Below are 8647 nucleotides of genomic sequence, written 5' to 3'. Positions count from 1 at the left end.
TTCAATACCAAAGTGACTACAGGTGGTTACATTGCAATTTTTCATAAGCTCCACTTAGCAGGATTTGCCTCACTGAAAAAGTGAAATAATGCCGAATCGGCGTTATTTCACTTTGTCATTGTGAAATAAGGCCGAATGTTGAAATTCGGCCTTATTTCGCTTTTGAAAGTGAAATAACGCCGAATTTTGGAATTCGGCGCTATTTCGCTCGGCGTTATTTCACGGCACCAACGGACACCCTACTGTTCCATATGTGCTCGCGGCTGATGATGCATTTGCATTGCGAACAAATATAATGAAACCGTTTGACCAACGAGATTTAACCTTACCGGAACGTGTTTTCAATTATCGACTGGCCGAACTCGTCGTATACGTAAAACCTGCTAATCGAGACACTCTATAATCCGACCACCTCCTATTCGGACCGCCCTTAATGCTTGCCCTGCTATTTTTCATACAAAGTTCTCTCTATAATCGGGACAACTGCTAATCGGACCATGTTTAATTGGACAGTTAGAAATATGAAATATGTGTGTTCAATGTTCATGTACATAGGTATGCATTATTTTGTTTTTTTCTTGGTTTGCTAGTAAATCCTGTTGTAAATCTGTTGTATTTGTTTTATGCGGCGATTCCTCAAAATGTCTAATTTAAATTATCGTTTCTTAGCAAAGGAAACAATTTGAAAGTGCAGTAGAGTTTTAAAAGTTGATAGTTTTGTTTATCAATAATTGTTTAAAAAAAAGGAAAAGAATGAGCAACGTAATATAGTGAACTTGATTTTAAAAAGAAAGTTAAAGATATAAAGCCTTTTGAAATCTGTTGGTACCTATATTGGCAGTCATTTTTTACGTGGTTTACAGGTATGAACGACATAAAAATCTTTCTAAATATCGATTTTAAGAAGAAGTTTCAACTTACATCACTAATTTCTATATGTTTTTGTTAACATATAGAAAGAAAAAATAAAAGTTGTTGAAACTCCTGTTGGAATGCCATTTTTTAAAGGTGTCCTGAAACGAAAATCTTTAAATCCCAATTTTAGGAGGATGGAAGAGGAAACCGAAGAAGCTTTCAACGTTTTCGTTGGCTCAATTCGTTTTGGAGGGTGTTCCGTTTCTGTTATTTTTTTTTATAAATAATAGCATCAAATAAAAAAGGCTAATTTTACTTTTAACAAAAAATGTATTTATTTTTATTCATCGACATTGAATTCATCGTTCCCACCATCTTTGAACGTTTCTAAATTTATGTTACCGGCGTCTGTTGTCTCTGAATCTACTACCAGGATAGGTTGGGCAGTGCCCAAAGGATTTGTTATCAACTCCGCTCGAGTGATTAGAAATTCATACATGACTTGCATCAGCCCGGCTTCAAGCCGCAACGAATCATTATTCATTAATAGGTAAAGAGCGAAGATTTCGATCGACGAGTTCGCCGAAGGTCGTGTATCTGTCATTTTGCTGCGATCTTGTGTGAAAATTTGTAGATACATGCTTCATGCTTCCGGAATTTCTGGAATGTGTTCTTGATGACTCTCATGAACTCCTAATTTTATCTTTTTTTCTAGGCGGAAATAGATTTTCGTCGACGTTCTTGGAGCTCAACTGCTGGTTCAATTAATTCAGAATTGAATCATTCGTGAAAAATATATATTTAACGACATAATTTATAAAAAAATATAAGCTTACCAAGTCCAATGTTGACACTGATTCGGATGTTTGAAACACTTCGGCAGACTCAATTAACATCATCATTTCTGTGAAGTGAGCCCATTACACGGTCGCTATTTCCGAAATTCCTTGGCTCGGATCTTACCTAAATTTGCTTTGAAGAGGCTTCGAAGGGCATTCCATTTATTTCTTGCTTCACAGCTATCGAGATTTTGGATCCCAAGCTTCTCAGCAACTTGTATCCAGCACTCACATTTTATGTAAGCAAGCTTATACTCACTGAATCCTCCATCCCAAAGCGCTGGTCGCTTTTGGACAGCTGAAATCAACGCAGATATTTCGGATTGTTTGGCCCAGGCGAATGAAATTTTCCTTTTGCGTTGAGCTTTTTTAATTTTTTGGGCTTCATCTTGGAGTCATACTTTCATACGCTAATAGTGCATTTTTTGATATTTAAAATATTTAAAAGAACCCTTAGTTAAGTGGGAAATAACGGAAAATTAGGTACTTTGCGGTTCTCTTACTCTGAAAGTATAACTCCTAGGTCCTAGATTATATTTTTAATCTAAAAAGTCCTTGCCAGTTTTCTGTCCCACCAGTCGTTCTCGCGATATTGAGATTAATTCGTTTTTCTAAATGGCGGACACCCTACAAGACCAATCAATACGCAAACTGAGATTTATACTCAGGATAAACCCCTCTTCAATACTGCATCCAAAATTAGCTAACGTCAAAACTTTTTTTTCGGATTTTTCCCCATTGACTGAACTATGTATAATAACGAAGAAAAAAATAACAAAAATTATTAAAATTATTTTTATTTTAAGTGGAGAGATTGAATATAATTCAATATAAGTTCTTCGTTATTATATCAGCCTGACCACGGGCATACATTTTCTACATTTCTAGAATATTAAAATTCACGGTATATTCATGCTCTGAGTTTTATATAGTGTCGGTAAACATTGACCAAAATAAGGCGTCTTATGTCGTTTTCTTTCACTCTATTAAGGAGTACTCTAAATTTTTACTCCTTTTTCTCGAGTGAAAGAACATAATGAGAGTAATTAAGAAATATTAATTTGTAAGGAATGTTGAAACGTTAATTTTTCTTCAACAATATTTGTAAATTGATTTTTTAGTTTTTTTTATAATTTTTTTTTTTTTTTGAAAATTTTATGTTTTTTTTCTTAACTGACTGGAGTTTTGTTTGTAAAGCTTATTGAAGTAATTTTCGAAAACTCGCACAAAGCAAATAGGCCAGTCATTATATACATTTGGAAATGCAAAATGACCGAGAAAGCTAAATTTTGGATATGTTGTAGAGGATGCTTAAAAAAGCTTAACTTGAAGTTTTCGACCAAGATTTCCTATGAGCTTTTTCCGCCATTTTGAAAAAAAGGATAAATTTGGTTTTTTGACAATAACTCGGCCATCTGACGAGATGCGAAAATTTTACAAAGAGCTTTTTTGTAGCTTTTAACGAGTTCTACAATTCATGCATACACATTTTTTGTGTATCATGAACCGTTTTCGAGATATCGATTAAAAAAGTCAAAAATTTAGGACATGCCATTTGTTTTTTGACATAATCTATTTTTGGGTGATGAATATCGAAAAAATTATTAACATAAAATTTGTAGACCACATTCAGACCTACAATGTCGTATTTTTATATTTTTTTTGGACAAAAATTACGACTTCCAGCCGGCCGCAAAGTCGTTTAGTCCGCTCCCACCGCCAAGCAAGCCGCCCGTTCGGTTGTAAAAAAACAATAATTCATGTTTTTTTTTAATGTTTATATCATTATATCAGTAACACATACATACAAATGTATGTATTTATTTAATAAATAATGAGAAGAAGATGGTAATGGTTTTTTTGTTACCCCAATTTTATTAACCCAAATTTTGTAAATACAGTATACCGGCTTTTTGTGTTGATTGTGCATTTTGTAATTTGCTTCAATCTCTATATTATTTAGTTCATCAAAATTGCAATTAGATCAGTGCCAATAATTTTTGAAAATAAAAAAATTATTAGCAGCATATGGGTGGTTGGAAAATTTAGGATAAATGGTATATGAAAGCGGAAAAATAAATTGCCCACAAACTAATTGGTGGAAAGGGGGCGCACAGTGCGGCGACTAGTGGAAAAAAATCAAAAAAAAAAATTGCCAAAAATGTGGAGCAAGTATGCCAAATTCAAGGTAATTAGTCTGAGTGAATGAATCAACAGTTAGTTTATGATAAAGTTCAATCTTCTGTCGTCAGAGATGCTCAGAAGATCAATAAAAAAAAAAAAATAATGAGAGTAAGATTTTTAGTTAACGGTCAAAAGAGCATTTGTTGAAGAAAAAAAGAACATATGATATTTTTTTTGCTAGATTCATATTCAGGAGAGAAAATTTAATTATTCTAACTGTATTATTTTTTTTTGCATGTAAATTTATATTTTTTTTGAGAGTCCAAATCAAAGCTTCTATGTGCGTGTTTAGTACTAACTTCGATAAGCTATATATTTTTGGAGGGGTCCGATGGGAAAAAAGTGTTTTTATTTAAAGAAAGTAAACAATTATACCTTTTAAAAAAAGTAAGTTTTTTTTGCAGAAGCCTGCTCTTTCTCTTGCAACAAGTGTTTGTTTACGAGTATTTTTTACATAATGTGTTCCGCTAGGGAGTTTTTTGATGCTTGTTTTTCCAACCCAACAGCCCGATTGCGTGGTGTTTCGCAGTTAATGAAGTCAAAACTAAATATGCAATCAAATTTAGAGCCTGAAAATCAAGAAATCTTAGCAAAACACTTGTTTTTTTATTTTTTCCCGAATTCCCATACATACAAGTTCCTGGATTGAATCATGTATACAAAAGTAGGCGTGGCAGGGGACGAATAGGGTCGACACTATTTTGTATTTTTGAACTCGCCTAGATAATCAAATTTCTTCAATTTTATTCAAATTGTGCAAGCCGTTTTCTAGATATAAATATGCACACTCAGGAGTGGGCGTGGCAGGGGGCGTGGAAATTTCGCTAAAGTTTGTAAAACGTGTTGTAATAACATTTAAAAACAATTTTTTTTCCAAACTCAACTTATTTTCAAAAATTTGATTTTTTTCCAACATCTCCATACAATCGACGCACTGTGGGGCGGGTGAATGCCTTGTTCGATTTCACTAGTCAAAAAGTTTTTTTTTATAGAAATCAAAGTATATTTTTCTAATGATTTTTTGTATACTGAGCTGGAATCTTTAGTCAGAAAAATTCTATAACGTTGAGATATAACCATGCCAATACATCACAAAAATAGTGTTTTGAACGTTCAAAATTCAATATCTCAAAAACTTTGCACGTTAGAGCTATTCTAATGCTAGATTGAATTTAAGAAGGTCAAAGGCCATTAGAAAAGTATAATTTGGTTTCTATGGAAAATTATTTCTCGCCAATATTATGTCATTTCAATTTTTCTCAATATTTTCGAAATCAAAAGTATAGTTTTTCCATACAATCTTAAATAAAAGGTTTTAATCTAAGTAACTACATTCCAAGCTTTTCAAAAATCAAAAACTTTTTGGATTGAAAAATAGGCTATTTTATCAAATTAAATTCGTCAAAAATCCAAAAATTAACTTTTTGCTCAAAAAACATTGAAAATACATAGAAAACATAACAAAGTAATTTTTAACCAAGATTTGTTAAAATCAAACCATTTTGGTAAAAGCTAAAAATAAAAAAAATCTTTTTTTTGCATTTTTTCAATATTTTTGAGATTATATAAATAAAATGGTTTTAGTAAAAGTTATGACACTTTTATTACCCTCAACTTTTGCATTTAACTTTTTTTGATAGGAGGTCTACTTTTGACAGAAATCGTAAAAAACCAAGATTTTCGACACCAACACTTTTTCGCCCACCCACCCTTTTCCACCAATTAGTTTGTGGGCAATTTATTTTTCCGCTTTCATATACCATTTATCCTAAATTTTCCAACCACCCATATGCTGCTAATAATTTTTTTATTTTCAAAAATTATTGGCACTGATCTAATTGCAATTTTGATGAACTAAATAATATAGAGATTGAAGCAAATTACAAAATGCACAATCAACACAAAAAGCCGGTATACTGTATTTACAAAATTTGGGTTAATAAAATTGGGGTAACAAAAAAACCATTACCATCTTCTTCTCATTATTTATTAAATAAATACATACATTTGTATGTATGTGTTACTGATATAATGATATAAACATTAAAAAAAACATGAATTATTGTTTTTTTACAACCGAACGGGCGGCTTGCTTGGCGGTGGGAGCGGACTAAACGACTTTGCGGCCGGCTGGAAGTCGTAATTTTTGTCCAAAAAAAAATATAAAAATACGACATTGTAGGTCTGAATGTGTTCTACAAATTTTATGTTAATAATTTTTTCGATATTCATCACCCAAAAATAGATTATGTCAAAAAACAAATGGCATGTCCTAAATTTTTGACTTTTTTAATCGATATCTCGAAAACGGTTCATGATACACAAAAAATGTGTATGCATGTAAAATTTTCGCATCTCGTCAGATAGCCGAGTTATTGTCAAAAAACCAAATTTATCCTTTTTTTCAAAATGGCGGAAAAAGCTCATAGGAAATCTTGGTCGAAAACTTCAAGTTAAGCTTTTTTAAGCATCCTCTACAACATATCCAAAATTTAGCTTTCTCGGTCATTTTGCATTTCTAAGCCGTTTTTTCCGACATAATGACTGGCCTAAAAGAAGAACAAAATTTTGTTCAAAAGACGATTAGTTTGGAGTCTCATAGTGATAATCGCCACTTATTTGGGGAACAATCTCGCAAACAAAGCGGACTAGTTAATTATCACATGGAGATTAAAAACAAATAAATCCCAATTAATTGGCGGAATGCGAAGCGGAAAAAAAATTGCTCACATGAGAATCTATTTAAATTGCACAAGCCAAACGCGAAGCGGAAAAAAATTTTGCCCACGGGAGAATCAATTTTGAGGTGTGAAAATAAAAATTCGCGCGAATTCTCATGTGAGCAATTTTTTTTCCGCTTCGCGTTTACCGAGTTATAACATAAACATCTTTGGTGTGCGGTATTATCATACAATTGCCAAAACGGGATTTTTTCATTTAATGTTTTCAATGTTTATTCAAATGTTTTTAAAAGCTTTTGAATAATTGCATATTTATAAATGTTGAAAATTGAAGTAAAACCAGTTTTTGAAAGTTGGTCTTATTTCACTTGGACTAATTTCATGACACCAATTGAACATTTAATGAAGAAACTTTCGAAGATTGACGATTGTTCTAGTTTTGAATACTTATTAAAGTAATTTTCTAAAATTCACTCGAATTTAAAAGATATTTGATCACTTTTTTTTATAAATGTTTTGGAGAGATATTGCGAAAAAAAATTAGAATATGAGAACTTAGCCGCATAATGAATTTTTGCTTTCCTAATTGATTATACATTATTAATCGATGGGCCAAAAGTCCACAGGAATTTTGTGTGAAATTTTGACCCACTTGGGTGGGTTGTTAGTCCATAATTGATTTATGGAGCTATGACCCACACAAGTGAGCCAATAGTCCATTATGGACTTTTGGCCTGTGGACTTTCGACCCTGCACCTAATTATACACGAAGAGGGAAGGCGCAGAAATCATCTTCCAATTTCCTTTTGATTTTCGTTTCGGTGCGCCACGCGCTTCTACACGTATTATTTTTTTGAAGACGCTAATTTGACAGTTATTTTCTTTGGTTTTATTTTGTTTTCGTATGACGACTTCTACAGGAAGACGTAGACGCACGAGATGCACATAAGAACAAGAGAGAGAGAAAGATCGATTTCTCCTTTGCTCTTATGTGCATCTTGTGCGTCTACGTCTTCGTGTAGAAGCAGACTATGTATTTTAATTCCAAAAAAACAACTCCCGTGCGGGGTCTATGTGCAACGAAAACTTTTGAATAAATTAAAAACGTTACTATACACGCAAATAATACACAACCGACGAAGCAGATTCCGCAACCGACGAAATAAAATAAAGCAGAACAGCAAAAAAAAAAAGAACAAGATCAAAGAGAAACGTCAAAAAGAGTCACAAATTTTTTTACCGGAGATTCACGGTAGAAAATCTTCCTTCCATTTTTTCGAACTTTATAAGGAAACTTTGGATGTCTCATAATTACACTCCACAAAAATACGTATGTTGCTGGCAAAAACGCTCATACTTCCCATTCTTTCTTACGGTTGTGAAATTTTAGCAAGAGAAAACTTAATGTTGCGTTCAATAATACCGTACGTTATGTGTTTAATCTGAGACGATCTGATCGTGTTTCAAACTATTCGAAGTTATTTTTAAATATGCCATTTGATCACCTCCTTGCCTATAGGGCATTGGTTTTACTTTCGAATGTGATTGAAACTCGTCAACCTAGTTATTTGTTTGATAAGCTACGCTTTGGATCCTCTAGCAGATCTCATCAACTCATTTATCCACGATTTACATGTTTAACATCTGAGCGACAATTCCTAGTAAGCTCTATTCGCCTATGGAATTCTCTACTAGGGCAAATACGGAGGTGCGGCGGGACTGAGAGATTCAGGATCGAACTTAAAGCTCAATTTCATTTTGGAAAAAGTGAAGAATTAATGCAAAAATGGGAGAAATATATCTGGCGGAATATAATACAATAGAAAATATATTCATATTGGTTGTTTCTGTTAATAACAAAAGAGTTTGAATTTGTCTATTCCCCCTCGTTTAGCGGGGAGGGGCAATTTAAAAGAAAATTGACTTATTTTGGAAAAATATTATTAAAAATCAATGGTTATACTAACAATAACGTGCTAGGTATACCTTTTTGTAAAGCCAAAGCCTTTTACAAAAATTTTAAACAAAGTAATTTTATGGCACGGTTTTTGAAAAATTAATTTTTAAAATCAAAATTTTGAAAAAAAA

Source organism: Episyrphus balteatus, chromosome 1, assembly GCF_945859705.1.
Source record: "Episyrphus balteatus chromosome 1, idEpiBalt1.1, whole genome shotgun sequence".
Classification (NCBI taxonomy): Eukaryota; Metazoa; Arthropoda; class Insecta; order Diptera; family Syrphidae; genus Episyrphus; species Episyrphus balteatus.
Note: the sequence above shows the minus strand (reverse complement) of the source record.